This window comes from Aotus nancymaae, unplaced genomic scaffold (assembly GCF_030222135.1).
Source record: "Aotus nancymaae isolate 86718 unplaced genomic scaffold, 86718_ANA_hifiasm-v0.15.2.pri h1tg000058l, whole genome shotgun sequence".
Classification (NCBI taxonomy): Eukaryota; Metazoa; Chordata; class Mammalia; order Primates; family Aotidae; genus Aotus; species Aotus nancymaae.
The window spans coordinates 54,207,200-54,215,580 of record NW_026988472.1 but is presented as its reverse complement, the minus strand read 5'-3'; the positions used below and the strand labels follow the sequence as shown (position 1 = coordinate 54,215,580).

The 8,381-nt window shown below is 37.5% G+C and overlaps 1 pseudogene; it reads left to right on the top strand.

The window, feature by feature from the left end:
- The first annotated feature begins 406 nt into the window (after positions 1–406).
- On the top strand, positions 407–2,302 carry LOC105721616 (polyadenylate-binding protein 1-like; annotated as a pseudogene).
- The last annotated feature ends 6,079 nt before the right edge of the window (positions 2,303–8,381 follow it).

Genomic DNA, 8,381 nt, shown 5'->3' with positions numbered 1-8,381 from the left:
TTTATTGTTAAAAAAAAAAATCTAAAAAAGCCCCCCAGATTTACAAAAATTCCGCGTCTCCCCCACCGGAGACTTTTATTTATTTATTTCTTCCTCTTTTATAAAATAACCTGGTGAAGCAGCCGAGACCGATCCGCTTGCCCGGCGACCGGAAACAGCTCGAAGAAGGAACCAAGAGACCGAGGCCTTCCCGCTGCCCAGACCGGACACCGCCATCATCGCTCCCCGCCGGCAGCGGGCAGCCAGCGGTAGCGGATCGACCACATTCGGTGACCGGAGAGTAATTTTCGATTCCGGTGGATTTTTGTCCTTCTGCGCTTGCCCTCACCCCCATTAACCCCGGCTCCGGTCCCGGGCCCTGGCACAGAAAGGTCGCGGCCTGTGGCTCTGTCGCGGCCTTGCCAAGATGAACCCCAGCGCCCTCAGCTACCTCATGGCCTCGCTCTACGTGGGGCGTGACTGAAACGATGCTCTACAATAAGTTCAGCCCGGTCGGGCTCATCCTCTCCATCCGGGTCTGCAGGGAATTGACCACTGGTCGCTCCTTGGGCTACGCGTATGTGAACTTCCAGCAGCCGTTGGACGCGGATCGTGCTTTGAATACCATGAATTTTGATGTTATAAAGGGCAAGCCGGTACGCATCATGTGGTCTCAGCGTGATCCATCACTTCGCAAAAGTGGAGTGGGCAACATATTCATTAGAAATCTGGACAAATCCATTGATAGTAAATCACTGTATGATACATTTTCTGCTTTTGGTAACATCCTCTCATGTAAGTTGGTTTGTTATGAAAATGGTTCCAAGGGCTATGGATTTGTACACTTTGAGACACAGGAAGCAGCTGAAAGTGCCATTGAAAAAATGAATGGAATGCTCCTAAACGATCGCAAAGTATTTGTTGGACCATTTAAGTCTCGTAAAGAACGAGAAGCTGAATTTGAAGCTAGGGCAAAAGAGTTCACCAACGTTTACATCAAGAATTTTGGAGAAGACATGGACAATGAGTGCCTTAAGGATCTCTTTGGCAAGTTTGGGCCTGTCTTAAATGTGAAAGTGATGACTGATGGAAGTGGAAAATCCAAAGGATTTGGATTTGTAAGGTTTAAAAGGCATGAAGATGCACAGAAAGCTGTGGATGAGATGAATGGAAAGGAGCTCAATGGAAAACAATTTACGTTGGTCGAGCTCAGCGAAAGGCGGAACGGCAGACGGAACTTAAGCGCAAATTTGAACAGATGAAGCACGACAAGATCACCAGATATCAGGGTGTTAATCTTTATGTGAAAAATCTTGATGATGGTATTGATGATGAACGTCTCCAGAAAGAGTTTTCTCCATTTGGTACAATCACTAGTGCAAAGGTTATGATGGAGGGCGGTCGCAGCAAAGGGTTTGGTTTTGTACGTTTCTCCTCCCCGGAAGAAGCCACTAAAGCAGTTACAAAAATGAAAGATAGAATTCTGGCTACAAAGCCATTGTATGTAGCTTCAGCTCAGCGCAAAGAAGAGCTCCAGGCTCACCTCACTAACAAGTATATGCAGAGAATGGCAAGTGTACGAGCTGTGCCCAACCCTGTGATCAACCCCTACCAGCCAGCACCTCCTTCAGGTTATTTCATGGCAGTTCTCCCACAGACTCAGAACCGTGCTGCGTACTACCTTCCTAGCCAAATTGTTCAACTAAGACCAAATCCTTCCTGGATTGCTCAGGGTGGCCGACCTCATCCATTCCAAAATATGCCCAATGCTATCCACCCAGCTGCTCCTAGACTGCCATTTAGTACTATGACACCAGCTTTTTCACAGGTTCCACCAGTCATGTCAACACAGTGTGTTGCTAACACATCAACGCAGAGGATGGGCCCATGTCCTGCAGCTGCAGCTGCTGCAGCTACTCCTGCTGTCCACACCTTTCCACGGTATAAATATGCTGCAAGAGTTAGCAATCCTCAGCAACATCTTCATGCACAGCCACAAGTTACAATGCAACAACCTGCTGTTCATGTACAAGGCCAGGAACCTTTGACTGCTTCCATGTTGGCATCTCCCCCTCCTCAAGAGCAAAAGTAAATGTTGGGTGAACGGCTGTTTCCTCTGATTCAAGCCATGCGCCCTACTCTTGCTGGTAAAATCCCTGGCATGTTGTTGGAGATGGATAATTCAGAACTTCTTCATATGCTCGACTCTCCAGAGTCACTCCGTTCTAAGGTTGATGAAGCTGTAGCTGTACTACAAGCCCATCAAGCTAAAGAGGCTGCCCAGAAAGCAGTTAACAGCACCACCGGTGTTCCAATTGTTTAAAACTGATCAGGAACCATGAAAAGAAACTTGTGTTTCACCGAAGAAAAACATCTAAACATCGAAAAATTTAAGTGCTATGGAAAAAAATTGCAAAATATAAAATAAAAAAAGGAAAGAAAACTTTGAACCTTATGTATCAAGCTAATGCCAGGTCTAGCAAACATAATGCTAGTCCTGGATTACTTATTGATTTAAAAACAAAACAAAACGAAACAAAACTCACAAAAAAAGTAAAATACAAAAACAAATTAATGTTTTATAGACCTTGGGTAAAAGAATTTTCAGCAAAGTACAAAAATTTAAAGCATTTCTTTCTTTAATTTTGTAATTCTTTACCGTGGAATAGCTCAAAATGTCAATTCCTTTTTAAGTAACAAAATTGAAAACTGAGTAAGGAAAGGTAATTTGTATTATATAATCTTGCTTTAATAAAAATTCCTTAAACAGTGGAAAAAAAAAAACACCTACCAAGTAGAGTTCCAGACGCTCAAAACATTCTTTTGTTTTTAGCCTGAGGTATATAGGCACAATTCTTATCAAAGAGTTACTTTTTCCCCACCGTCACTCGATGTGGTTGTGCTATTTATTTATTTTTTGGTTTGTACGAACCTTTGGTTTTCTTTTCCCTCCCTGTCTTTTTGATTATATGTCTATTTTTGAGTATGTGAACATATGTAATACTAAAGTGAAAATAATACAAAAAGTACTCAGAAAAGTGTCACTCTTCATTCCTATTTGTTCTTACCTCCCCTATCTTTCCATCCTTTTTGCATTAATCACCGCACGTTTTGAACTTCATTAGTTTCTGATTTATTTGACTGTGCTTCTTTTTACACAAATGAGCCTTCTCCTTTCTCATTTCACCTTTTAACTTCTTTCTTGCATAAAAGTTTCATTAACATAGGCACTGTTTTGCTTTTTGTTGTTTCACTTAATATTTTTTAAAACTCTATATCAGTTTAAAATAATGTTTTTATTTTCCCTTTTCTACAGTTTCAGAATACACCATTGCATGTATGCACCACAGTTTATTAGAACATTCACTTATGGAAGAACATTTAGTTTTATTCCCAATATGTTGCAATTTAAGACAGCACTGCAATAAATAATTTTACACATGTAGATTTTAATATTATTGGACATGCATCCTTTGGATAAATTCTGAGAAGTAGCATTGATGATTCAAATGGAAAATACAGTCTTAGTGATTTTCAAAAATTTATTTGTGGTTTTGTTTGTTTTTTTAATTCTAAGACAGCTCCAAATTATCTTCCAAAAAGATAATAAAAATTTGTTTTCAACTGAAAAATGATGAGAGTTTTCTCACAAGCACACCAAAGTTTTATAAAATTGATATTTAAGAACTGGTATCTCATAAAGTTTGTTTTATTTTCACTTTTTCTGAGTTTGGCTTAATATTCTTTGCCTGGGTTTAGGGGTTGTATTTTACACACATTGTTTATTAATGCTTTCTACTGAATTTTAAACTTTTTCTTTATTTAAATAAAAAGTTTTATCTATTAAGTTTATTCAGCATTTAATCTACAACGTATGTTGTGAATATTTTCTCTATTTTTATCAGTTGCTTTTTGACTTTGTTTATTGTCCATCTTGGCCATTCAAAAGTTTTCTTTTTTAATGTTGTCAAGTTTTTTTTTTTTTTTTTTTAAGAGACAGGGTTTCTCCATGTGGGTCAGGTTGGTTTAGAACTCCCGACCTCAGGTGATCTGCCCACCTCAGCCTTCCAAAATGCTGGGATTACAGGTGTGAGCCACCGCGCCCGGCTGTCAAGATATTTTTATAATTGTGCAGCATTTGGATTTTGAGTTATGAAAAGGAATTTGCTTATGTCATGTTAATACTGGCATAGATTTTTAAAAACATTGAATTTCCTTATTGAGAGTTTATCATTTCCTTCAGTGTCAAGGACATATCTAATGTTTTTTTTTTCCAAATGTCTGACAAGTTGTCTCAATACCATTTGGTAAAAAGCTAATCTGTGCCCAGTAATTTGAGATGGCATATTTTTATGCATATTTCCTTATGTATTTAAATCTAATTATGAACTTTCTCTTCTGTTCCACTTACTTGCTTGTCTTTTATAAATAAAACTGTACTTCTCTTCAAAATAGAGATACTATGTTGCTTTTCAATGTTTAATAGGGCCAGTCACTCCTTATGGCTATTTTGTATTTCCAATGTATTTTTGATTATATTTACACATTTGTCCATATACAGTTTTTGTTTTTTCTTTTTTTGAGGCAGGGTCTCACTTTGTGACCCAGGCTGGAGTACAGTGCCACAATCTTCCTCACTGCAGCCTTGACCACCTGGGCTCAAGGAATCCTCCAACCTCAACCTCCTGAAGAGCTAGGACCACAGGCGTGCGCTACTACACCTGGTTAATTTTTTTGTATTTTTAGTAGAGATGGGATTTCACCATGTTGCCCAGGCTGGTCTTGAACTCCTGAGCTCAAGTGATCCTCCTGTCTTGGTCTCCCAAAGTGCTAAGATTACAGGTGTGAGCCACTGAGCCCCATCCATATACTTTGAAAACATCCATCTATGTTCCATTAATGTTTTGGGGCACCTTTTTGTGGAACTGTGTTAAATGTGTTTGTTATCCTAGGGAGAACTTACATCTCAAAATGTCTATTATTTGCCTTGTGGCAAATACAATTTTTCAAGATCCAGCCCTTTTGACCTTTTTGGGAACTCTACTCAAATGTTTAGATGCTGGTGTCTTTCTCTATTCCATCATTAATCATAGTTAAAAGATCACCAGTGATGTTGCAGAAAGAGTAACCCTTCAGTATAGCGGTGATATGAGGAACATACTCATTGTAATTCAAGAAACAATTACCATTTTACACATAATTCACATCAATATCCAAAATACTCCGGATCAACTCAGAGAAATATGAGAGATACCAAATGTATTCTTTTATTCCATAGACAATATGTCAGAGATTTTTCCTGTCTATCCCTTTTGCCGGGAAAATTGAGTAGTTTTATAATTCACTCCACAGAAACCTTTATTTTATCACCCACGTTAGGTGGACTAATTAGAGTTTTCAGTACCTGCTGCTCTCAAACCTCTGAAAAGAATTATCTACAAGTGTTATTGGTTGCAGGGTATTAGTATGCCAAAGCTGTTGTGTAATTTCTGCCAAACTCCTGAGATTTTATAGCTATAATGTCTTTTATCTGACTTGCAATAATGCAACTGAAGTAGCATTTTCTTTGAGATGTCTAAACCTATCCAAATTTATAATATCTGAATAACAGAGTTCTAAGATGAATGAAATCCAGTGGCTGTGTTATCAGATGCCTGCCAAACATATTTATCTTCAGAGCCCATTATTTCCCATAAAAAATCCAGCAGTGACTTTCATAACTTTTATGCATATGGGCTGGGTTCATTAAGATAGTACCTTCTTATCATTATTCATAGATGCTCTTCTGATTCAAAGTTAACATGTAATATTATCATTAAGAAGCACAGAAAGAACCTTCATTTTCTAAGAAGTCATGAGCCAGCAGGTCTTTTTCTAATTTTTCTTTAGCATCAATTTTGTATATTAATAAAAACCATCATTTTGAAATATTTAACTGATAAGGAAAAGAATGATCAAAGAATTGAGATAATTTAGCCTAAAGAAGTAAAGCCTAAGAAATGATTGAGCTTAAAAAAAATTGTGCAGAAAGCAACTGTTTCCCAATTCTTTAAAGATACCGAAGTTGGAAACCAGCCCAAGTTCGGAGGAAAATTATGCATTTTTGAAATTTTAATAGCACATACTGTATTGTTTTTACAGGATGCACTTGCATGGTGGTTAATGGATTCTTCCATCAAAAACAAGTGTGAGACCTTCAGCTCCTGAATACATTGTTTGCTCACCCAGTTGGCCAACAAACATTTTAATAGGTGACCCTTATGATTGACAGTTTTCACAAGCAGTAGTACAAGATGACCAGTTTAATTTAAATTTCGGATACAATGGATATTTTTAGTATTAGTATATACAGGCAATATCTGGGAAATATTAGGTTGATGCAAAGATAATTGAATATTTATGCTAAAAAGTGGGTTTTATCTAAGATTCGAATTTCATTGAGCAGCCTGTATTTTGTTTTCTTTTCTTCTCTTTTTTTTTTTTTTTTTGAGGGAGTGTCTTGCTCTGTGCCAGGCTGGAGTGCAGTGGCGCGATCTCGGCCCACTGTAACTTCCACCTTCCGGGTTCAAGGGATTATATTGCCTCAGCCTCCTAAGTAGCTGGGACTCCAGGCGCATGTCACCACACCCAGCTAATTTATGTATTTTTAGTAGAGATGGGGTTTCACCATGTTGGCCAGGATGGTCTCGATCTCTTGACTCAATTCTATTTCTGTGATGTGCCAGGTAGCTAACAAGCCAACTTGCCATAATCACCATATCCAATAATGTCCTTGATAGTGGGTGCAGACACATTTTCATGAATACAACCATGTTTTTTCAAACAAATAATATGCAAACCCTGAATATACAAGGTAGATAAACAACAACCTTTGGTTTGGCCACATTAGAGGGTGAAGGATTTATAGGGACTGCGGAGTTAACATCATCTAGGTCTTCTCTTTCTCTCTAAGAGGGTAGATTGTGCTTTGGGTAGAGTGTGTGGGGGCATCCTCAAGTTAAGGGGAAACTATTATGGAGTGGAATGAACATTTTGGGGTCATACCTATTTGTGATAGGCACAACCATTCACATTAGTGATCCGTGATGACTGGGCTAATTCAAAATAGATTAACAAAGAGTAATTCTAATTGAAGCACACTCACATGTATTATTCGTATGTGGCATAACAGTGTAAGACTTTTCTGAAATATGAATATCAAAGATATAGGAGAAGAAACATGTTTTATATGTATTTTCAATACTTTCTCAGATAAGGGAATGTTTGATCTAAAAAAATGAATGCAACATATATTAAGTACCTACAACCTACTCTCAATTATCTAAAAACTGTCAGAAATAAAATGATGAGTAAAAATAATCATTGTTCTCTGGAATTCATTGTCAGGTAGGGGAGAATGATGTGCCCATAAATAGCTCTATTCTAAGGCGTATTGAGATAAATGACATTTTTCATTTTGCTGGCTTAAAAGACAACAGGTATAATGTGTTAGACAGGAATAATTCTATCAAAATGGATACTAAGGCAGCTTTACCTAGTTCTTTGTATTTATAACTAATAGAGTCTTTCTAGGTAGAGTTTAATGTTAAAAGAAAGAAGAGTAGGAAAGGATGACTTTTAGCTAGGGAATGGGGAAAGAAAACATTATGCTCCATGAAAGAAATAGTATTTCAGCGTTCACTTGAAAACAGCTAGAATGTTGAAAGCTGTAGATGGAGAAAGATATTCCAGGAAGGTGGAACAATATCAACAATTATTTGCTGTTCATTGAGTTTGAAAATTAAGTGATCAGAGAGCTTAGCAAATGCAATTTCTATGCCTTGACCATGTGAAATACAGATTAAATTGGGTGAAGGAATGACTTTGGAGTGAGTAAATAGCAACAGAGTAAGAAAAGAGAATAGCCATAACAAGATAGAGCCATCTGGTTGAGAGATTATTATTGTTATTACGGTTTTTGGACAAAACTCAAGGACTTCAACTCTTTCTCATAGCAGTAAAGACTGAAAGCCTTGCCTGATTTTCAATATACATGATTTAGTGTGTGTATTTAATATAAGATCCCAGGGATGTAATGGTAGGTGGCAAAAATACCTGAACAAGAAAGAAAGATGTCTGATGCCTCTGGTTCTTGCAATTATAGTGCTTGCACACCTTCAACAGGTAAGAAGGGTTAAACATTTTTCTTTTCATAAGCACTCAGAAATATTGAAATCCTGATTTCGTTTCAACATGTTAGATGGAAAAGTGGTTTGTAAACAATTTTTGACGTTATTTGTCATACTTAACAGAAAGTGGGGGCTAAGTCCTCTAATCTTGTTTAGACATAAAATCTGAAGGTTGAAATGTTGCAAACCAAAGATGATAATGTCTTTGGTAAATTTATAACAAGTCAGTATGGT